Consider the following 25,438-nt stretch of genomic DNA (forward strand, 5'->3'; position numbering starts at 1 on the left):
TGCATGAGGAGCAACAGATTTGTGGTCTGCTTAACTAAGTGTATGAGCATACACAGTCACATTTTTGGCTTGTTTGCGTGTTGCTAAAGAACACAAAAATGGGCAGTGCATTGCTTACATCAGACACTTAATGGTCCATAAACTGACTTCAGTCCACACCTAGGTGTACCACAGGCTGGGATTATGATATGACTAGAAAAACTCAAAGCTGGATCTACCTATAGGTCTATAAATGAATCTACAGTTTCAATCACTGTGTACTGTATGATATGATATGATACACCTGTGATCAAATGATCAATTTAGTCAAGTCATTTAGCAGACATGCCCCATCTATAACACATGTGATCAGTATACCTAATTTCAAGTCATCTGCATGCAGACTGTAGAACAACTCAAATGAAATGGATTTGTCTACAGAGAAATCTGAACACGTTTGGGCCTAGGACAGAGCCCTGTGTAACACCCTGACTGTAACCAGTTATTTAATTTGTCCATTTCCTGTATATTTGCCATGTCCTATATGTAAGCCATGCAGCTATCCATCTTATCAAGAGTGCATCAGTACCTAGTTGTTATAATTTATTGATCACTGTTTTGTGTCAAATCTCTATAAATTACATCACAGCACAAATTTTTATTCATAGCTGTTATCATATTGTTATAGTACATCATGTTGCAGGTGGTACTTAGATCTATTTTCAACATATGCATGCTGATATATGGTTTCAAGTCCCAAACTTTACAATTCTGATTCTGACTAATCCAATTTTACCTAAGACTTTTTAAATAGGTCTTGGATATGTTGCACAGATGCAAATGTGTAATTGATATGTGAAATAGATTAATACTAGCATAGCATGCACATAGTCAGAGCCACAGTCTGTAAAATAATGCTTATTCCTCCTTAACATGCCAAATATGTGGAGACCTCAGGATTAGAACCTTGAACACAATTACACAAGCTACTTGCCTTAGTGCTTTGAGCCACAGAGGCTGTGTGACAGGGCTGGATTATTCATCAAACCATCACCTGTGTAAATATGTACTTTGCTATCCTCAGTTAACTAACATTTAATATGTAAGTTCAAATTGTACATTACTGTCCTGATGCTGTGTGGCATACCAACTGTGTGAAGCATAGATGATTTATTGTTGTAATGGGTGGTGGAACAAAAGTCCATGTTCTGCTAGCACACACACTAGTCTATCATTTCACAATGCTGTCTAACATGCCCTTTGAATGAAGTACCAGTAATCTGTTGCAGTAGAACTGCATGAATATTCCATGCATGAGGCTTAATGAATACAAATGGTAACATGTTAGTGGAATGGGAGTCTGTAGTCCAATGTGGATGTAATTTCTGTCCAAATAGCCCAGTATTGTTGACAGCATAATGTACCCAGTCCATAGCTACAATAACATAACATAACAATCCCTACACTACTGTGTAGGTATGGCCTTATCTTGCAAGTGCAGCAGTTGACACAACTGTATTTCAGAGTTGACTCTGTCTGATGTGAGCAGTACATAGCCAATACATGGATAAGTACAGGATGTGTGATTTGGCTGACATCAATTTTAATATCTGTATGTGAGTAGGAGTAAGGTGTTAGTCCCTAGGTTGTCAGTGAATGTGCTATGCATTGTCTCTTAGCCAAAGCCAGTGCATACTGAGCATGTCTACATCTGCCTACAGGGACATCATCAGGGGTTTCCTCCTTCAAGTCCTCCTGTGACTGTGTCTGTGGTGACCTAGGCACTGGTGGGTGGCTGTGTATCCCTTCATTTTGCTGATCCTGCTGCAGCTGTTTCCACAAGATTAGATTGTGTAGCATGGCACATACTGTGAACATCTGGGCACATGTGGCTGAAGAGTACTGCAGGGTTCCATCAGATATACTGACGCACCAGAACAGTGACTTCAGAAGCCCAAACACATGTTCTGTGATGTTCCAAGCTTGTGCATGTGCCTCATTATAGCATTCTTCTGTGGGTGGCTGTGCATTTCTGATTGGTGTCATCATCCATGGTTCCAGGGCATAGCCAGCATCCATGGGTGTCTCTGCATTTCTGATTGGTGTCATCATCCATGGTTCCAGCCATAGCCAGCATCCCCCAGTAAATGGCCCTGTGGGATGTCCCCCCATAGCAAACATCTGGTACAGCTGTGATGTGTGTCCAATATGGGAGTCATGACAACTGCCAGGGTTGCCAGCATACACATTCCTGATAATCCCCTGGGCATTGCACATGACTTGACAGTTGAGGGGAATGGTATCCCTTGTGATTAACGTAGATTCTACCTGTCCAGCAGGTGGTGCCATGATGTGTACATGAGTGCAGTCTATGGCACCCAGTACTTCAGGGTAGTGTTCTACATGGTATAAGTATTGCATATTGCTGGCCCTCAACTCAGGATCAAGGAGAAAAGATATGCGTTCACTGGCATGTGGGAGCATAGCATCCAGAAATTGGTGGAGTATCCTAGATGCAGATGCCTGTGACATAGCCATTTAGTCTTTGAAAGGTCCCTGTAACTAGTATCCTAAGAGGTACATATACCTTAGTTTCCACTGGGATGGGGTTCCTTCTATTAGCGCTGGCTCTGAGTTGAGGGCAGCAGAGCTCAGTGAGTTCTTGTATTATGTCCCTGTCCACCCTGTAGTGCTCTACAATCTTCAGCTCATGTAGCTCCTGGCAGGTTACCCTGGGCCTGAACACTCTTCTCCTTCTCTGTCTAGGCCTATTGTCAGCAGCACCAGCAGCAGCACTGACCTCAGCATCTAGCAAATACAGATGTAGAATAGCTAGCCCCTAGCATTATCTCGGTTAAACTTTCCATGTCTCTACTCCAATGGTTCTGAGTATTGAGGGAAAATCAGAATATAGAGTGTATGCATACTTTATACAGTTCTGCTGTAGGTCCACCATGTGGGATTGGCTAATTATAATGCAGTTTACCTGCTTACGATGTAATTGACATGATTTAAAGGCCCTACTTTATTGCACAAAGTGGAACTATGCACCACGTTGGGCAGCATAGCTTATACAAAAGTACATATTATTAATTGAATACATCAGGTTTTCCTTGACAGATGCTTACGTCATCACTGTTATGTGGGTAGTTTGCTTGCACGAACACAATAAGCTATGTGTTGCACCACACAAACACAGCCACTGAGTACTAAAAAAATACTAAAAGTAACACAGTGGGAATATCAAAACCATGTAGGATCCTATATGAATGGGATATGCGGACATGGCTGCTCTCTTCAGCAATTCAATAAAGGGACCTTATTTGCATACATCTTCATGCTGATAGCCTGGAAACTATGTGGTTCTTAGCCATGTAAGCTGGGTAATAGCATGAATGCACCATTGCACAGACCAGATGGAGGGTCCTACAGTACATTTGTGAAAACTACATTATAGATGTTATTTTATTTTTTTTTTCTGTTAAGCATGTTTGCATAATGCGGCACATAGTGCAAACATGCAAAAATTCTTAAAAAAATGATTATTAATTTCACATATTACCTTCCTTTTACAAACATCTACAATGTATGTTTTGCACATGTATGTATGTGATCTACTATTTTCAGGGGAGGTATGTCCATATTTGTGGACTTTTACATCCCCTTCTGTCCATGTAGACTCCAGTATGCAGAAAATGTCTGCGTACACTATGAACATGGACACGGAGTCTACATGGATGCCTTTCACCTTGTTGGATTACTCCACCTGCCTCATTTGCATAAGATTCACCTTCTTAAGCAGAAATTTGCATTGCACTGAAGTTTCACTGTTTGCAAGTGCTTGCATGCCACTAAGTGACGCTTACTGAATCTAAAAATGTTCGCGCTTGTGTAAGAGTCACTCTATGATGCGTATATGAAAAAAAAAAAACATGTAGGCTTTACTCAACTCCGCCCAGTATTTTCTAGTGTTTATGGCCTAGAATTGTTAATATATTCTTATCACATTTCTTCCATATAAATGTAATCACCACAGCACATAACCTTTTATCTTATATTCCTTCCTCTGAGCATTGCTTCACTATTTTGTTAAATACTTGCTTTTTCCATACATGCATCCCCTTATTTTATCATTAGCTTAACTCATCTAAACCTGTCGCTTGACCTCCTTCCCTTTTTATAACTTCTTCTGATTATTTCAGCACGTTTTCTTCTAATTTACATTTTGCTCTATTTGAATTTTTTTACTTTCTACCTTCCCCTTTCAACTTCATCCTTGTTATACACTGGGCCAGATTTCAAAAGAGTTGCTCTCAATGTAAGTCTGCTTTGATTCTGAAAGGCTTTTTAAGATCTCTATTTATTTTGGGTTTCTAATACCATGATGGGAATGGACTCCATTCCTAACTCAAAGTACAATTAAAGTTCATGAAATTAGTGTTGTTTAATTCTTTGATGTCAGTCAAAAGTGCTCTTCGCAGCACCTGCAATGTGCCCAGTAATGACTCCTTCTGCAATTCGTATGGAGTTACATGTATTGGTAGCATATCTAAATATGATTTTAGACTCTTTTTTATAAGTCCTGCTGCTCCTACTACTACTGGAACTATCTGGATATCTTTCTTCAACATTGCTCTCATTTCTGCTTGCAAATCCTGATATTTTATAACTTTGCGTCTCTCTGTATGCAGGACACTGTAGTCACTGGGTGTGGAGATTTCAATGATCAATGCTACTTTTGTCTTCTTTTCTTGGATGACTATATCAGGTTTTCTAGCGTCTATCTTTTGAACTGTAGGTGATGGGCAATTTCATGTGATGTAGACGTCATCATTTTCTATGATGCTTTGTGGCTCATCTCCATTGTTTTTCAACCACTTTAGTACCATAATGCTTACACAATCCCCAGTGCAACAACCTCACCACATTATTATGCCTTTCAGTGTACAGTCCTACTGCCATTAGTATGTAGCAACCAGCAACGAGGTGTGCAACTGTTTCCAATTCTGCTTTGCAAAACCTACGTTTGTCTGTTTCTCCTACATATTCAATGGACTTTGTAAACCAACGTGTACGTAGCCAGCAATCTTGTGTCACCAATATTAACCTTTCATTTCATGGTTTGAATTCACCTCTCCTTAACCATTCCTGCACTCGTTCCTGATCAACATGAGGTTCTTTCAGAGGTTTTCTATACTTACAACTATATTTATGCATTTTCCACATTTCTTGTCTTCTCATCTGGTCCTTCACCTTATATTATTTCTTTTGTTTTTTTGGCACATTCAGTTGCTGTCTGAGTTTTATCTAGTTCTGGTTTAATTTCCATTCCTGCTTGACACCAATTTACTTCTGCTAGATTAAGCAGAGAAGTCATCTTAGATTTATTCTCCTCATTTTTCAAAACTTTCACTATGTTTGGGTCTTGTGAGGTCAGCAGATACGTGTGGAGCCCCACAATTGCAAATCTATACATGTAATCACTTTCAAGGAGGCCCATCTCTCCTTCAGAGCAGGGAATATATAATCTTGGTACACAGTAATTTTTATAAATCATTTGGTGAGCATGAACCATCCTTCTTTTTCCTATCTAATCTACCCAACACATTTTGTGGCCAGTCAATCACTCCAAAACTGTAAGTTAGGACAGGAAGAGCAAATTGGTTTATAGCTTGGATTTTGTTCCTAGATGTCAATGATGTTTTCAGGATTAATTTAAGTCTTCTGAAATATTCCTTACTAAGATTTATTCGCATTTGTTTGTGTTTTATCATTGCTCTTTCATCAATTCCCAAATATTTATACACTCCTTCTCAAGTTCTTTTATATCACATTCTTGTCCCAAACTGATGTTCTCCTGGTGTTGCAGTTTTCCTGCTTTAAAGGTTGATTTTGCACATTTATCAAGACCAATATCATCTGAAAAAGTTTTGACAACTTGCAGTTGTGCTTTCAGTTCCTCGTCTGATGAGGTATACAGTTTTAAATCATCGACAAAGAGAAGATGAGAAGTCCTTACACTTTGTTGTTTTCTAGCCATGGCCTAAGCTGTTAAGTAAACATCTTAATGGGTTAAGGGCAAGGCAGATTAGCAATGGTGACAAAGGGTCACCCTGGAATATCCGCATTTGAATTTTTATCCCTGGGATCATAATCTGTCATTTATCATGGCTTAATTGCCAAGTGGTCTGCCACAGCTTTATGGTCACTATAATGTAATCAGTGTAGGATGTATCTTTTACATTTTTTACATTTTAAGCACTCTTTTATCCATGAATGTGGGATACTATCAAATGCTTTTTTGTAGTCAGGTCATGCCATACTTAGATTCTTCCCTTTTTTACAGTTCTCCATTATGATTTTATTTAACAACAAATGATCCTTTGTTGCATATAATTTTTCTTTATTGCCCTTTTTTTCCTACTACCATAATTGAGTTTTCTTCTAAATGATTATAAACTCTGTTGGCATCAATTCCTGTGTATAGTTTATGCATAATCGGAAGGTAAGTTATTGGTCTATAATTTTTAGGGTAGCTTGCAGGTTCATTCTTAAGTAGGAGCATTGTTTTTCCTGTTGTTAGCCAGGCTGGTGTCTGCTTGGGGTGCACATATAAATACTTTCTACTCATGGCTAAACCTTCATCCAAAAATGTTAATACTTTTAGCCAAAAGTTAGGTACTGCATCTGGGTTTGGGGTTTTCCAATCAGAAGCTTTTCTTAACTTTATTTCAATCTCTTTGGCTGTTACTTCATCCACTTTCATATCCTGTACCTTTAAACTTCTTACTCTTTCTGTATCTTCCTCTATCCATTTAGTATCCTTGTTGTGTTCCACAGGATATTCATAGATACTTCTCCAAAATGTATCTATTTCTTCTTTTTTTTGTGGTTTTCGATTCCTTTTACCTTGTTTCCCAAATTGCTTATTTTCCACCTGTGCTGAAATTTTTAGTTTGTTATTTGCGATAGTGCATGATAGATCCTGCATTGCTTTTATCACATCTTTCTTTCTTATTATTTTTGTTGATCTGTTCCCTGTTATATAGTCTTCTAACAGTGACACTTCTTGTCTTAATTGCTTTATAGTTTTCTCTGTTCGATACTTCCATGATAGTATTCGATTTCTTCCCTTCCTTTCCCTCACAACCCTGTGTTCTTGTGGTAGAACTTTATCAGTTATTAATTTAGCTACACAGTAATATATCCTGTTTACTTCTGTTATATTGCATGGATCTTATGAACAGTCCTAATTACTTTGTTCATTTGTTTTATCAGACTTATGACTTTTTCAGTTTTATTAACCTTCTGCGGTCTATTTCTTTCATTGATCTTGATATATCTGTCTGTGTCTATTAAATCAAACACCTCTTCTCTTAGTTCATTTTCTTCCAAACTGAGGGCACATCCCTTGTTTTCCAATTTCTGTGGGCATTCTATAGAAGGTTCTATAGCATCTTCCTGTGGCACCTACTCATCAATTTCATCCTGCGCCATCTGCTGCTCTATCATATGGGAACTCAGGGTCTATATTAAATCAGTGAACACTTAAACAAGCGAACGCTGATTGATTGACCTTATTTTAGCGAAAGTTAAAAATATCGAAGCAACAGAAACTCTAATTTTTTCCTAGGGAAAGAATTTGGTTGTCCATTTCTGTTGCTTCGGTATTTTCAGTGCTGTGATGGAAAGTTATGAGTCGGATTTAGGTAAGTGTGCGATTGTGTGGATGTGAGTGTTAGGGTGGCTTAGGTGAGTTAGGGTTAGGGCTCGGGTTAGGTATGTGTGCGATTGTGTGAACATGAGGGTTAGGGCGGATTTACGTGAGTTAGGGTTAGGGACCGGGTGAGGTGAGTGTGTGATAGTGACGGACCTTAGGGTTAGGGTTTGGGTTAAGGTAAGTGGGTAGTTAGTGGTGTGTGCATAGTTTAGTGTAGGGTTAGGTGTCAGATTTTAGGTGTATGTGTGTGGATTTCTGTTTGTTTGGTGTGCTTGTGTTGTGTGTATGTGTTTTGGATCAGCGATTTTTTTCCTAGGAAAAAAATCGCTGATCTGACAGTTCGAGATTGTAAGCTTTTGCTTACCTAAGGTCGATCAATCAGCATTCGCTTTTTTAAGCATTCGCTGATCTAATATAGACCCGGGAACTCACTGGCCTATCACTCCTCAACGTTGACTGCATCATAGTTTCCACAGTTTCCTGTTCTCTCCCTTGCTGCCTAGCTTCAAGTGAACATTTATGCTGGTTTCCTGTGGAAGGCTCCAAATAATCTTCATATGTCACCTGACCAGTTGTTTCCTGTTCCATTGGTTTCCCCTTGATTTGGACATCCATTGCTCTATCCTGTTGTGGCGCTTTCTGAATTAGATTTTGTACACTGAATCTTTCACTTAGCAGGTACTCCATAACCTCAATTTTTATTTCTTTAACTTCTCCATTGCTAATCTCCTTTTCTATTTTTCCTCTTTGTCTTCTTATTTTTTGTATTGTAAAGTTTTCCATGTCTGGATTCCTTTGTCTGTATTTCTCTTCAAATATCCTTGGTGGTGCTCTTTTTATATTAGTTAGTTTTGCTTTCTTCTTTGCATAAATATACCATATTAGATCTCTTTTTATTTCCCATGTCTATATTTCTTCTTTACATGTATCCTGATCTTCCTGCTTCGCCTTACTTTGGGGACTCACTCCATCATGCTGTGATGTAACCTGTGTTAGACCTTCCACACCAAATCGTTCACTTCGCAGGCACTCCATAACTTCAACTTCTATTTTTTTTAACTTCTACTTTACTAATGTTCTTTTCTGCGTTCCATCTTTATGATATTATTTTTTTATTGTGAAATTTTCCATATCTGGATGCCTTTGCCTGTATTTCTCTTCGAATATCTTTGAGGCTTATAATACACTACTAATACATAATACATTTACTAAGATAGAAAAATTGCATTCCACTTTAAGTAAACATAAGCAAGAGAAATTTCAAAAGGACAAGGATGATTATGCAGTTAAATGTGCCTATCCACTTCTGTTTAAATGCAAAACCCTTTTGCCAAAATGACTGGCCCCATAGGTAATGAGAAGCAGAAACATGTACAAGATGGAGATGACACACCACTTTTTGGAAGAAATTCCAATATGAATGCCACAAAGGATCACTGAAAAAATTAAGAATATGAATCACAAATGCAGTAACCAATCACTGTCATCTTGGATTTAAGGTCATAGCTGGGGAAGAGGCAGGAAAAGATAAATGGTGCATCTTATGAGCATATTATTTAACTTCCAAAGTGGCTGGAGACACTGGAGTTTCTACCATTGGAGGTAAAGATTTACAATTTCAGCCAAAGAAGTTTAATTAAACATCACTATGATTTAAAAAATGGTTAGCTTTGTGCCATATTAAAAAGTCATTGCTAAAACATTGATAGTGATAGCAGTGTATAATAATAGGCTGAATTTGTCTTTACTATAGCCAAGAAATGAACTTGACAACACAGTAGAAATAGAGAACCTAAGGTTTAAAAGAAAGATGATCTTTAAACTTAAAGAAACAAACAGGCAAAGGGCATTCACTGGACTAGAACTAATTCAATTAAATCACAATGTAATCACAAGAACATATTTCATTCTACATAAAGTTCAAACATATTATTGAATGTCCTGAGCATTCATTTTTGTTTCTTGTTACTGAACAAATACACGCTAATATTAGAGGTGGGCCAGTATCTGTGGAGTTAGAACTTAGAGAATTATGGTGGCAAGTATTAACTAATGCTTACACCTATCCCGGTTTAAATGAATACAATTCCATTAAATATATTTTGAAGCTTAAGGTCTTAAACAGACGTTAAATGACCAATTGTGCACTAGTTTTAATATTGTTATATGCTTTAATATAATTAATGTAAGTTTTGTTAAAGGTGAAATGAACTTTATGTAGAATTAAATATGTTCTTGTGATTACATTGTGATTTAATGGACAATATCTTTTAAAATGTTTTACAGGATACAATGTCATTGATGTGGAGAGTTATTTAAACTAAGTCAGTTAACAACTGTGTTTGTCTGAGGAAGTTTGTGAATTTTTACATTCAAAAGCACTTACAATAAATTGAATTAGTTCTAGTCTGGTAAATGCCCTGTGCCTGTTTGTTTCTTTAAGTTATTTTGTTTGTTTTATGAAAAAGAGTTTTTATTCATGATCTTTAAACCTCCTACACATTCTGTGATTAATGTACTTGATAGAAAGTATGAAAGGTGAGATTAGGAATACTATTCATTCCAATAAGTACACAAAAGCTAATTTAACTTGGCATAACAGAAACATTATTAATGAACTTATATCTAATACATTTTTACATGTTATGAAACCAGATAAAAGTGGGGGTAGTATCAGTGAACCATACTATGTTAATAAAATGCACAATATTCTATATAATAATGACAACTATGAATGTGAATCCAAGAATGAAATATTACTGGCACATGCAAAAAGTGAGTGCTTATGTGATTTATTATTTGATGGACTAACTAATAAAGAATTATTTGATTTTTAACTGTTGGTAAGCATGTGGTACCATCTATATTTGGGAAACCAAAATTTCACAAATATATTCCCAACCACAGTTTGTGCTCTATTATATTGTCAAGGGGAGGAGGTTCAACAATTGAGCCATTAGTCAAATTTATAGATGGAAAATTAAAAAATATATATTTTTCTGGTATGAATTATATTTTGAGAGATTCTTGGCATTTTTTTCAAAATATAAATTATGACACTATATCAACAGTTAATATTGCTACCATTGACGTGGTAAATTTATTTTCTACCACACAACATTGGATTCAATAGATTTTTGAGCTTCATTAATGAGAACACTACATTTTAATTCTGAAAGCATCATAGGTTCATAGGTTCATAGGTGTGTACTAGGCTAATGGCCCTGGAGCCTTTACAAGCCTAGCCCATAGGATTACCCTGGCAGTGTGCCATCCAACATTAGTTCCCAGTGCCTCTGTCAAGTAGAGCCATTAGAGTAATACCTGGGGTGAATTTTCTATTTCCCATCCACACATCAAGATTTCTCTTGAAGTAGGCCAGTGCGGTGCTCTGTTTGACATGTATGGGAGTCTATTCCATAGCATTGGAAGTCTCTGGGTTATGAACTTGTCCCTCCAGTATCTTCTGTTGATTGTGGTAATAAGGTTGAGGTCTCTGGAGTGTGTGGTATGGAGGGATTGGGATTTCTTCAGATGTAGCATTTCTAACAGAGCTGGGTCAGACATGGCTTTGTAAGTCAAGCAGAGATCGCCTCTAAGTAGGTGATATGAGACAGAGAATAGCTGGAGTTTTTTGAGTATGTCCATATAGGACAAGTGTTTAAGGCCTAGGATCCTCTTTGTGAGGTACTCTTGTGGCCTCTCCAGTTGTTGCAGGTGTCTAGTGATGTACATGCCAAATGGGGCATTGAACTTGATGATTGGTCTAATGAGGGAAGACTAGTGGGAGGCAATGACCTCTTTCTTCCTCGATGCAAAACCCTTAGTAATGAGATGTGCCACATAGAAGGACTTTCTGACCACAGTGGCAATGTGGTGGTCAAAAGAGAGGTTGCTGTCAACTTGTGTTCCCGGATCTCTTATAACGCCTTCTGTGTTCAGTGGAATACCATCAATGTGGTAATTCATGGGAACTAGGTTTTTCCCAAAGGGGATGATGACACATTTTTTAGCATTGAGCTTAAGGCTATGGTTCTGACACCAGTCGTTGGTCTCAGTGAGGCCTTTCTGTAGGATGTCAACATCACTTGAGGAGTTAATAATAGCTCCCAACTTGCTGTCGTCTGCGAACTTTGTCAGCCGGAGTCCCTTTGTGTTAGCTTGGACTTCAGAGAAGTAGATACTAGACAGGAGAGGACCCAGGATCGAACCCCGTGGGACTCCATTCATGACTGGTCAGCAGTCTGACTTAGAGTCAGCTACTTTCACACTATGGGTTCTCTCTGTGAGCCAGTTTGTAACCCACCTAGTGATATGGGGTTGATGCCTAGCTTTGTGAGTTTTTCTGTGACTCTTGAGCAGGGAATGGTATCAAAGGCCTTGGCCAGATCAAGGTAGGCTGTATGAACCCCCTTGCCTTTATCCACAACTCTGGTGACTGACTCAAAGAAGTCAACCAGGTTGAGCAGGCATGATCTACCCTTCACAAAACTAAACTGTGTGGGATCCAGAGATTTGAAATTCGCTATATCCTTGTTTATTAGGTCCATGATGATGCATTCCATAGCTTTGCATATCAGACTCATCAGGCTAATGGGGCAATAGTTCCCAGGGTCTGTAGTCACTCCTCCTTTGTGGAGATGGATGATTGTAGCAGTGCACCATTCGGTAGGGACAAAGCCTGAGGTGAGGCTGTGACTGAATAAGGCACACAGGTGAGGTGCCAGTTTACTCTGTAGTTCATGTAGAACACAGCCAGGGATACTGTCAGGTCCCATAGAAGCTGTATTCTTGGCCTTGGACAGTGCTGTTTTAACCTGTGCAGCAGTAATACTGGGTGCCTGGCAATCTACTGGTATTGTGATTGGTCCTTTGGGGGAGTGAGAGAGGGGTAAAGTTGGCACTTAATCTGTCGGCCAATATACTGACAATATCTGTTGGCTCAGTATGGGAGGTATCATTGTTCAATAGCTCAGAGCATATCTGGGTATTCCCATGGAGATTCTTTACATAACTATAGAATGCTTTGTGGTTGTCTTTACTATCTGCTGCAATTCTGCTTTAGAGAATTTGATGAGGGATCTCAACTTTTTGTTGAGGCTGATAAGGAAGTTTTTCCAGTCTTGGGATTTCACCTTATTCCACATCAGTTTCCTCCTTCTGTTGCAGAGTTTGTTTATGGCAGGGGACCACCAGATTGGCTTCCTTTTTTGGAGGAGAGCTTCTTGGTTCTATTGGGTATGGCGAGATCCATGCATTTGTGTACGTGTTCGTACAGTGCATTGGTGTATGATTTGGTGGTCATGCAACTATTCTCCATTTGCATGGGTGCCGTGAAGTTAGCCACCTCTGTCTTTAGGAGCCCAAAGTTAGCTTTGGAGAAGATTTTCATGGTGGTTACCTTTGCAGGAGAGGGTGGGAGGGATGTGGATTTCCAAGGTGATTAGTTTGTGGTCGGATCTAACCAGGGAGGAGTTGACTATTGGTATAGAGCAATGGTTGCCTATGTTAGTAATGACCAGGTCAAGGATATTGCTACCTCTAGTGGGGGTAAGAATGAGCTGGTCCAGGGCATGGGGAATTAATGAATTCCAGGAAACGTTGGGCAAGTGTATTGGTACATGAGTAGTTTTCCCAGTTAATGGAGGGGTAGTTGAAGTCACCCAGTATGAAAGTGTTAAGCAGAACCCTAATATTCTCCAGGGTGCTTACAGCAATGTATGAAATTAGTATTGTATACTATTTTTTATATTTTGAGGGTAAATAAGCAACTTAAAGGGGTTGCTATGGGTGTGGCATGTGCCTTTATTTATGCTAACACTGAAATGGTATATTGGGAGAATTCTGACATTTTAAATTTTCAATACTATAATTCCATCTATGGCTACTATAGATTTTTGGATGATGTGTTTATTGGTTTACTATCATTTAATTGAACAGTACTTGCCTGAAAATAAAAATTTTGAAAGAATGTAACTAAAGACTAATTGACTGAAAACCCATCTGATGAAAGACTAATTGACTGAAAGCCCATCTGGCTTGCCCCCCCCCCCAAACTAAAACATTATTTTATGTTGTATTTTCTTATGTTAAATGTTTTAAGTGATTTGTGATTCAGTGAAATGGGCTTCAGTCAAAGAAGTTTTCAGTCAATTGCTTTTCAGTCAAATGGGTTTTAGTCCAGTGGGCTTTCTGTTAAATGGGCTTTCAGTCGATTAATCTTCAGTCATATTCATTCAAACATTTAATTTCAGTCAAATGCTATTCAATCAAATTATAGTAAACTTTCCTTTTTATTTTATGGATAGTTGACATTGATTATTTTTTAGAATTTTTTAGTAATATAACCACCTTTTTTAATCAATACATTGCAACAAAACTAGTTATTTGGATGTTACACTTGAGAAAGACACTAGGACAATGAGTTTATTTTTAACATTTTTCGAAATCATCCTTCTCTAATTCATACTATTCTAGAGCTCATTCAACACACCAAAAGAGAAGTATTGTAAAATGTCAAATGGTGAGATTGGCTAGGCTGGTCAGTGACAGTCGTCAAGTGAAGGTTGAGCTGGACTTCTTTTCTAATATGTTAGTAGCCAGAGGTTACCCTAGAAGTCTGTTATTAGAAGAAATTATAACACACAGGAAGGGCAATTTCTTCCTGTTTTAGGAAATCCAAAAATTATGGAACAAATTAAAGTAAGAATGCATAGCCTTATCAGAAATAGATTCACACTTGCTGTTATGGCTTTACCATTCATCCAAAATCTGTCTAACATCAAGTCAATTATAGATCATGTCTGGAATGTAACTTTTCCTAAAGAGATAAAAGACAGGTTCGGCGATAAACCTGTTAATGTTTACAAGAGAGAACCTATAAGAAGAATGGCAAAGATATATTACAAATACCAAGAGAGTTTGAATGAAGATGGCAAAATGTGGCACATGTAAATATTGAAAATATATATATGACTGATCCAATATAATGACTCGCAATTTTAAAAGGACCATTAATTGTCCTGATTATTGTAATTGTGATACTACCAAGGTTGTATTTTGGATAAGTATCTTTAATGTCCATCATTTTATGTAGGTAAAACAGACAAGGTTAAAAGAATTTATGAACATTTGTATGATATTAAAGAATAGGATGACTGATGTATTTTATAAACACACACTGGAATGTACGAACTACAAAACCTTTTTATTTTCTGTCATCGACAAAGTTAGTGATGCTGGAAAGTGGAGGGGGGCTAGGAAATTATGCTTGAATACAAAAAGTTATTATGGCAATTATGCCTTAATGCTTCACAAAAACCTGGCCTCAATGACAATATTTCTGTTAGCAGTGTGTCATTTTATATATATATATATATATATATATATATATATATATATATACTTTGTTTGATAGAAAACACATTTCACTGAAGCTCATTTCGTCAAAGCCCCATTTCACTGAAAATAAATTCCCCGAGTACAATTCACTGAAAGCTCACTTCACTGAAAACACATTTCACTGAAACTCATTCAGTCTAAGCAGGTATATGCCCCGTTCCCCACTGGACTGTGATCCTGGAGTTAGTATGTATAGTAAGGGGGGTGGGGGCATAACCCCCACATTGGGGGTGTGGGGGTGTAGCCCCCCACCTATTTTAAAAGTTGTAAACCATAGACATGGATTCTTACAAGTCAAATGAATAACTCTTTTTAGAAAATAATATATATACCCAAATTATGTGGGGGGCTATGGCTGCCACACCCCCAATGTAGGGGGCTGTCCCCCCTAACTATTTCTACTAACCCCAGGATTACACTACAGTGGGGAACAGGGCATATACCTGTTTAGACAAAATGAGTTTCAGCCAAATGTGTCAGTGAAGTGAGCTTTCAGTGAATTGTGCTCAAGGAATTCATTTTCAGTGAAATGGGGCTTTGACAAAATGAGTTTCAGTAAAAAGTGTTTTCCATCAAACAAAGTAGACCCATTATATATATATATATATATATATATATATATATATATATATATATATATATATATATATATATATACATACATTTTTTTAATATTTTTTATTTGACATTTTCACTGCTGGTATTTTATTACAGATTTTATAACACTTTTATAACAGACTTTTATCAAGCTTGTTTTCCCCCTTTAAGTATTTTATTTTTAAAGTTAACTGTTTCCCCAGGATTCAGCAAGATCTGCATGGTGTGCAGGAATAGTGCAAGAGCTGCTGCAGGCAATATGGCCTACGTGCGATCCAGGAATGAGCTCCCGGGACATGCACAAGCTCTCCTGCACTATTCCTGCATGGACACAGCCCCTGTATGCTAATTACCTCATTTGCTGGTGAAAACCATGAAAATGAGGTGAATTAGCAATCCAGGAAGCAGGCAGGCATCCGTGGAGGAATAGTGTAGACTGCAGAAATGAATTCAGCCAGTAGCTGAATACATTTCTGCAAACTAGAAAATGGAGGCATGATAGCTCATAAAAAAGCATGTATTATAAGGGTTAGGCATGCCAATGGCCAAATATTTGGCCATAAGCATGAAAACTAGTTTCAAAATTATAAAAAATAACTTTTTTTGGCTGATTTTGGCCGTTTAAGTGTAGGGCAGTGGTGCGCAAACGGGATTGGCCTGAAAATAAGAATAAAAGTTGGAAATCAGCTTTTAAATCAAAATCATGATTTTGCTATAATAGTCAATGACATGCATAACACAACAAGACCATGGAATAGTGGTTGCTAAGGGGAAAGGCTGAGTGTCGGTTTTGTAACCATGCATTAGTAGTCAGTTCTATGCAAATGAGGGGTATGATACTGAATCACAGATTTCCCCTTAGTGCTAGCTTGCACCCAACCGTGTAGGTGCAATAACACTATGGTCTTAGCCTAAGTGCTAGATGACCTCATGAGGAGGAGTGTCATGACTGCTTATTGGAGCTCTGTGGCCTGTGTTTGCCCTTAGCTAAGCACAGCTAAGGAAGGGGGGGGGGTGTCTGAAGCTGCCTATCAGTATTTACATTGCTTAAACGGGTGTGCACGCTACGCACTGGGTTTTAAACAAAACAAAAAAAAAAGTAAACCAGGAAAGAGCAGCTCCATTCACATCTGAGTACTGGGTATGCATTCCGTGCCTAGGGGCTTAAACAGGGAGGCAATGGGAAGGGAAAACAGCAATAGGAAGGCAATAAAGGAGAACTATCTCTGGCAGGTGAAATGTATCAGAATCAGCCAATTACACAGGCAGCAGCCCAGCCCAGCACACCACTATAAACTACGCAAACACCTTTCACTCTGGTTTTTCCCACAAACTCTACACCAGCAGTGTACACAGATGGGGACATTTTACCTAACAAAACCAACAAATGATAGGGGCTGCTGTTGCTCTCATAAATAAATATGTGGAAGAGGCTGAGGGTGGTGAGGATGAGAATGTTGATGACCAACCCACAGTGAGGAAAAGGAGAAGAGTGTACAGTCCCAGGGTAACCTACCAGGAGGTACATGAGCTGGAGATAGTGGAGCACTATAGGGTGGGCAGGGACCTACTACAGCAAATTGTTGTGCTGTACAGGCCATGCCTCACATACAGAACCAACAGAGGGGAACCCATCCCAGTGGATACCAAGGTATGTGTAGGCTTAAGAATACTAGCCACAGGTACCTTCCAAAGGCCAACTGGGGATATCATGGGGATCTCACAGGCATCAGCATCCAGGGTTCTCCACCAACTCCTGGATGCCATGTCAGCACATGCCGGTGAGCACATATATTTCCACAACACCTATGAGACGTTGACCAGCAATATGCATCTCTTCCACCAAATAGCAGAATACCCTGAGGTAGTGGGTGCTATAGACTGCACGCACATACACATTAAAGAACCACTCAGCGAGCGGGGTAGAGGTCTATATAAACTGCAAGGGCTTCCCCTCCATCAGCTGCCAGGTCATGTGCGATGCTCAGGGCATTGTAATGAATGTGTGTGCTGGCAGCCCTGGAAGCTATCATGGCTCCCACATCTGACATATGATGCAGCTGTACCAGAGCTTTGCCAGTGGGGACATCCCATATTGCCACCTAGTGGGGGATGATAGTTATGCACTGGAGCCGAGGCTGATGACACCCATCAGAAATGCACACACACCTGAACAAGAACTCCATAATGAGGCACACACACAAACCAGAATCATAATCGACCATGTGTTTGTGGTGCTCAAGTCATGGTTTCAGTGCCTGGACATATCCGGTGGAGCCTTGCAGTACTCTCCAGCTGCATGTACCCAAATTTTCATTGTATGTGTCATGCTACACAATATGACCCTGTGGAAACAGCTGCAGCAGAAACATCACAGGGCAGGGCCACAGAGCCCCCTACCATTGCCAAGGCCAGCACAGGCATAGGCTAACTCAGAGGAGGAAAACCCTGAGCCTACCCCGGTAGGCAGTAGGAAGCATGCCAAATGTGCCCAGGCTTTGGCAAAGATGCAATGCATACCACATACACTGACACGATAGGAACCCAGAGAATTACACCTCTCTCTGACTTTCACATACAGTAAAAGGGATGCCAAACTTGACACTACCTGTGCTTAACCATGTATAGGAAGTGTACTATGTGCATCTGACATAGTCAGCCCTCCAGCACCATCCTCAGTACTGGCACAGTCACAAGGTAAGTCACTCTCCCTATCAATTGCTGAATGGAGTAGTATGTTCTGCTAATTGTATCTATGGTACAGATGTGAACATGCAAGGGAATCAGGTGGCTGAATGGAATGGCAGCAGGTAGTAGACACCTATATGGGCAGCACGAAATCCATAGCACATATTGGTGTCAACACAGTAGGCAGTACTAGACAAAGTGACAAATCCCACTACAGGACATGTGGTGAGCCAAATGTGTGTTCATAGGACACACACATGCATGTGAGTGAGTCACACATACCCAACAACAGTCTCAGCCAGCAGGGCAGGTGTAGATGACCAGAAAGAAAGTCTGTGCTAAGGTCTCTGATGGATGGCAATGGAGAACAGTCCACCACCAGACCTACACAGACAGACTACAACAGGTCTGGCAGCTGGATGTTAGTTCTGAAGGGTAAGAAGTCTGAAACTGAAATGTAGGTCAATAAAACCTAAGATCTGTACTCCACTGATATGCCTCTAGTCTGCATGATAGGTCAGAATACAGAATGAAATGGAAGCCAACAGAGTACCTGAAATACCAGTACAGTCATAGCAAATGTTTACAGTTGTCAGGTGTGCCCCCTCCCACAATCCTACATAGAAATGTAGCAGCATGTACGTGTGGGTATAATAACAGTGGAGCACAGATTACCTGAGCTGGCCAAATTAACAGGATAGATTGTTGCACATGTACAATATGCAGGGCTCTGTGTGTTAGGTTTTTGTGTGTTGTGTATTGTGTGGAAGTGGTCAGCATGTAGGCATGGAGAGTTGTGTCCCGGCAGCCTATGGCCAGTATTGTTGATGACAGGGCCAAGTTCTGACAACTGCAGTGCCAAACACAATGCATCCCAGCAAGACCCAGTCCAGCAGTAATCCATACTAATTGTTCAGATGTAATATCTGTCACCATCTGAAAGATGGACATGGCATGAATGTAGGCCCAGACATACACACAGTACACAGGTGGAAGTACCCTAGACAGAGTATATAAAATGCAACTGTTCAAATGGACACACCTTTGGAATTGTACATACAGGTTAGCAGCACATTAGTTGTCTGTGTAGTATGGAATGCTGATGTAGTCTGGCCAAATACTGGCAGACCACAAAAGGCACAGTTATGAAGTACTGAGAAACTGCTGATGTCCCCACACAAGCCAGCATAAGGGGAATGCCCTACGTATATCTGTGAGTCAGCTGCAAGAAGCTTCCATAGCACACATGCACTCAGCTCACCCCTCCATCAGCCACAGGTTCATCACAGGTCATATCCCTGCTGTTGGGAATGAGTACAGTATGACCCCCACTTCTGTATGGGAATACCCACAGAATGCAGCATGCTGAAGAGGTGTTCCATGAAGGTGTGTTCCTAGCTGTAAGCAGTACCCTGCCAGCATCCACACCAATGGATTAAAAGGACAGAAACTATTGCCATTAACACCTTGCACACCTATCCTGTCACCCCAGGGGAATCCAGTGGCTTGCAGCCTGGGACTGTAGGAGTGACAGAATCCACTGGCCTGCTACAGATGGCCTGCATTACAACCAAATGCCCTACAGTTCTTTGTCAAAGGCCTGTGTCTTGCCCATACTGCCAATGTATGTTATCTCATGGTCTCCCAAATAATGACATAACACAGTCCACAGAACACAAATGCAAGTCCATGTCAACAAATCCCAGTAGCATGCCCACCATGTCCTACTGCATGAACTGTGGACCTATCCCTAAATACCACTGGGATGAAGTGATAACTATAGGGATACTTATCAGATATCACTTGCATAATGTTAGGAAGAGGATAGACTAACAGGGTGGGGGTAGAAGCATGGACACCATGGAGTTTGTGAAATCTGAAACTCAGATGTGTGCCCACACTATCCATGACTGCAAACCCAGGAATGGGTGGCTGCAAACCTGCTCATAAACAACAATGTGAAGGGGAACTGACTAGATATATGAGCCCTGCCTCTGGGTAACCTGTGTGAATCTGTGCAGCTGAGAGGTATGGCCGTAGCAGGATATGGCCATTCTGTTATGTTGATAGATGTTCAAGCAGGGAATCCTCAGCCACCACAGTACTAAGGTGCTGGACCATTTACAGAGATCCATCAGAAAGTGTCTGCAGCTACCCCTCCAGAATGGCATGAGTGTGCAAGAATATGTAGGCTGCAGACCACAATACTGGACACAGTTTCATTCATCTTGTATTCCCAGGAAATAACTGTGAGCAAATAAGTATATCTGTCAGTAGGTGATGACATAATACACCACAGTGTAAAACAGTACATATGTCTGAATATCTCTGCTAACACCAAAACCATGTAGCACAAGCAGCACAGACATGATTAGTTACAGCATCCCACTAGCCTTTGCCCATTGTGACTCCATATTGTCAACCTATCTACAGATATCCTGCAGAAACAGGTTGATAGCTGTAGGTGTAGAACACAAATGCCTGCACTGGAGTACAACCTACCTGGAATGGATTCACACAGTCAATACAGGAGGTCATACTGGGCATGCTCCCACACTTACAGAAATAAAGCCCATATCTGACAACAACAGTGGACTATACAAATCTGTCAGTCACAGATTTCTGTGCACACACACCACATTGCACACCAGTCATGCTTTGCATACACATAGGATAGGAATACACACATATATCCAAGGACAACACACTATAATAGGTCAAACATACACAAACAGAGATGTGGGGAAGAGAAAGAGACAGACAGTGACAAAGAGCTTCCCATCATGAGGCCTGTCCCACACACCACACATCCAATTTGCCAATATCACATGATGTGCCAATGTCTATCACTGTAGACATTTGCTTCTGGTAGCCCTCAGCACTATAGTGTCTGTGGTGCATGTGACAACTGTATAACATGACAGTACAAGTCATTATTAATCTAGCAGTAGTATGCACAGTCCTGTCAAATGTAAAGTTGTGTGTGACTGAATGTTGTGTGTGTGTTTCCAGAAGAATGGTTTATGGCCCATTCAGACACACTGCACTCCCCATTGCCCTAGTTTAGCTAGCCTGCTGATGTCAGTCACCTTGAAATACCCCTTTGGACAAGGATCATCCCTGTCAGCTCTGTGGTGCATGCAATAACTGTGTAATGCTGTAGCGTGACATGTTAGTTAGGTAGGAGTTCTAATCCCAGACATGGCAACTGTGAAACTCTGTGTGTGTGTGTGTAGAGAGTAATGCTTTTTGAGGCCATTCACAGTCACTACACCTCCCACTGCCCTACTTTAGCAAGCCTGCTGATGTCAGTCACCTTGAAATACCTCCTTTGACAAAACTCAGCCCTGTAAGCTCCGTGGGACATGCCGTAACTGTGTAATGCTATAGTGTGATGTACTAGATAGGTAGGAATTCTAATCCCAAACATAGCAACTGTGAAACTCTTTGTGTGTACACGTGTGTGTAGAGAATAATGCTTTTGAGGCCATTCACAGTCACTACACCTCCCATTGACCTACTTTAGCAAACCTGCTGATGTCAGACACCTCGAAATACCTCATTGGACAAAATTCAGCCCTGTAAGCTCTGTGGCACATGCAATAATGATGTAATGCTGTAGTGTAATGTACTAGTTAGGAGTTCTCATCCTAGATATGGCAATTGTGAAACTCTACGTGTGTGTAGAGAGCAATGCTTTTGAGGCCATTCACAGTCACTACACCTCCCATTGCCCTACTTTAGCAAGCCTGCTGATGTCATCTACCTTGAAATATACCTTTGGAGAATGGCTAGCCCTAAAAGATTGTGGTGTGTGCCATAAGTGTAGAACAATGTAATAACAATAACTACACAACTATGGGTTTGAATCTCATCTGTGGCAAGTGTGCATCTGTGTACCTCAAAGATTTTGTCCCTATTTACAGCCAGTACACATCTCAGAGTCTGACTTTAGCACTCCTGCAGATATCACCCACCTTACAAGTATCTTTTGCAAAGTCTAAACCATGTTAGGTCAGTAGTGCACGTGGTAAATGTGTAACATAATGGTCAGTAAAGGTTGTTAGATAGAGATTTAAACCTCACCCCTGACAAATGTAAATGTGTGATTAGGATAAAATAAATTTTGGGATCTCTCACCCACTACATCATCCAACGCCTGTATTTACAAGGGATGGTGATGTTCCTCACCTTAGAAGTACTTTGGGACAGCATCCATCCAGTAAACTCTTTGGTGCATGTGATAAATGTGGTACACTGTAGTAGCAATACATAGCTAGGTAGAGGTTTGAATCTTAGTACTGGCAAGTGTGTGTGTCTGTCATCAGTATCCTGTGTGGAGGTTGCTGTGATTGTGTAATGACAGGACGCATTGCGGGGTGGGTTTTGCTAAATTATTATATTGAGGACATACTATATGTCACAATGCCCACCTTACAAGAACAACAGATGTCAAAAAGCAGAGAGGCTGGTGTAGACAATCCATAGCCCTACATGTGACATTATGGATCGGTGAACAATATAGGCAACCCTTGTATTACTCAGAGAACACTCTCCACCCATGTCTCATCCACAAACACTCTTGGCTAGGCAACAACCACTATATTGGTATTCCCTGCATATTGCTCACAGATAGTAACCATGGTGAGATTGCAGTGGACTACATGCCTGTTGACCACAACACTGCTAATGACATCAGAATGTACTGTGATATGTAACATCTCCTGACTGAGTGTGTTATCCAGCAAGTAAAAGAGTGTGGCACCCTGTCCCATCCCTACAATAGGCAAATAAATGCTTACAGTGGTCTTTTGCTATATTCCCCACTGGACGGCTGCAACAACTGTAGAGTCTGCAAAAGTAACCGACAAAAAGAATACCATGCTTTATACACATGCCCTGTATGGACAGATGCCACTAACTCCACTGAATATCTGTATCATACTGTCAAGGTAGGTGCAGGTACGACCTCAGTTCCATAGCCAGTTCTCACCACATGAAGTCAGGAATGCCACATCAGATGATTACAATCTGTCCACACAACATGCCTCAGACACCCCAAGAACACTTACACACATCACAGAACATGCATGTAGGACATGTGCACAACTCAGACACTGTCCATGTTATGGAATATAGATCCCTTACATGGCAATCATTGCACAGCACTGGCCACCCACAATAGTAACCCAGATGAGTGGATGGTGTATACAATACCCACTTGTGTGGGCCAATCCAGGGACTAAACTATTGAGCCACACTGGAAACCATTCTCACGTGGCCTGATGCCAAGTTATTCCCTTTGCCTAGCCTTGTACAGCCTTCTGACACATTTAACTACTACACACCTGTGAAGCAATGAACCCATGCATGTCAGTACTTAAGTGTGTGTGTGTGTGTGTGTGTGTGTGTGTGTGTGTGTGTGTGTGTGTGTGTGTGTGTGTGTGTGTGTGAAGATTACTGATTTTGAAGCCAGTCACACTCACTACACCTCCCATTGCCCTACTGTAGCACACCTGCTGATGTCAGTCACCTTGAAATAACCCTTTGGCCATATAACAGCCTGATAAGCTCGGTGGCATGTGTGATAACTGTGTAATACTGTAATGTAGCAAACTAGTTATGTAAAAAGTCTACTCCTGACCCTGACAACTGTAATAATGTGTGTGATTCCCTGAGAGAGTGTGGTTGTGTCTTCCTTGACACCTACGTTTGTGGACAGTCACATGTACTACACTTCCCTTATACCTCCTTTATCACTGTTGCTGATGTCACTCACCTTCAAAGATACCTTTGGACAGCTCTCCAACATGTAAGCTCTGTGGCACTTGCAATAACTGCATAGCAATGCATAGTCAGGTAGGGGTTTAAAACTCCATATGAATTTGTGTTTGTGTGTCCGTTATTAGTGTCCTATTGGGGTGGTTGTGTAATGACAGACTCCATTACAGTGTGGATTTTGCTACATCATTATATTGAGGAGCTACATGTCCCCTTATCCACATTACAAGACCAACATTTTCCAAACACTGCAGAGATTGTTGTCGACAATCCTCAGCCATAAATGTGTACAGCCATGTCCAATTACTATGTGACAGTATGGATTAGTAGACAATATAGGCAACCATCATAATGCCCAGATATCACTCTCCACCCATGGAACATACACAAACATGCTTAGCTCTTACTCTCCTACTCCCTTCCTTTCTTACTTTGTCTCTGTCTGTCTCTCTCACTGCCTCTCTGGTGGATGTGGAGAAGTACACCTACTTTGCTTAGGCAGCAGCTTGAGTTTTGTAAGTGATGCTCATGATCAGCTGATGGCCTGTGCATGAATTGCAGTCCCCCACTAGCTAATTGCATGTGGAACAGCAAGTATCATTCCTATAGCCAATTGCATGGAAACACACTCCTAGAACTAAGCACTTCATGTGGGTGTTAGCACTTTTCCTTCACTGTGAGCAGGACTTTATGTGGGTGTTTGACAAACAACATCACAGATGGTAGTTGGATATACCTCTTACAACATACACTGTGGAGACAGGCCAACAAACAGGAGGGGGATGTTCCAGACATGGGGACAGAATATAAGTATTGCTCTTCCACATTTAAAGTAGTGTTGGTTTAACAGGGTTTGTGTGGATATGGCTGTTCTACATGATTTAATATCAGGCATGACAGTGTTATGTGGTTGAGGTAACTCTCACCTGTAGGGCTATCTGCAGACTGGCCAGTGTTTGGAGTCTTACATGTGTTGTGTTACTCACACATTCCCTATCTTTAGAAATGCAGTAGCATACTCTAAGGATTGGAGTCAGTACATGGTGACATCCATGTGAGTTACTGACTTCATATCCCTCAGAAGATATATGTCACAACAAACCCTGTTACAGCAGTAAATGTACAGAAACATGTCAACATTCACCCTGTGTTTGTGCCTCCAGCCACAACTCTGTCAACGTTTGTACATATGTCATGCAGTAAGAGGTGCATATGTTCAGTACATCATTATTTACTGACATCGTACCTGATAAGCCAGAGAGATATCAGACT

Source organism: Protopterus annectens, chromosome 13.part0 (assembly GCF_019279795.1).
Source record: "Protopterus annectens isolate FY-2018-M chromosome 13.part0, PAN1.0, whole genome shotgun sequence".
NCBI classification, from domain to species: Eukaryota; Metazoa; Chordata; order Ceratodontiformes; family Protopteridae; genus Protopterus; species Protopterus annectens.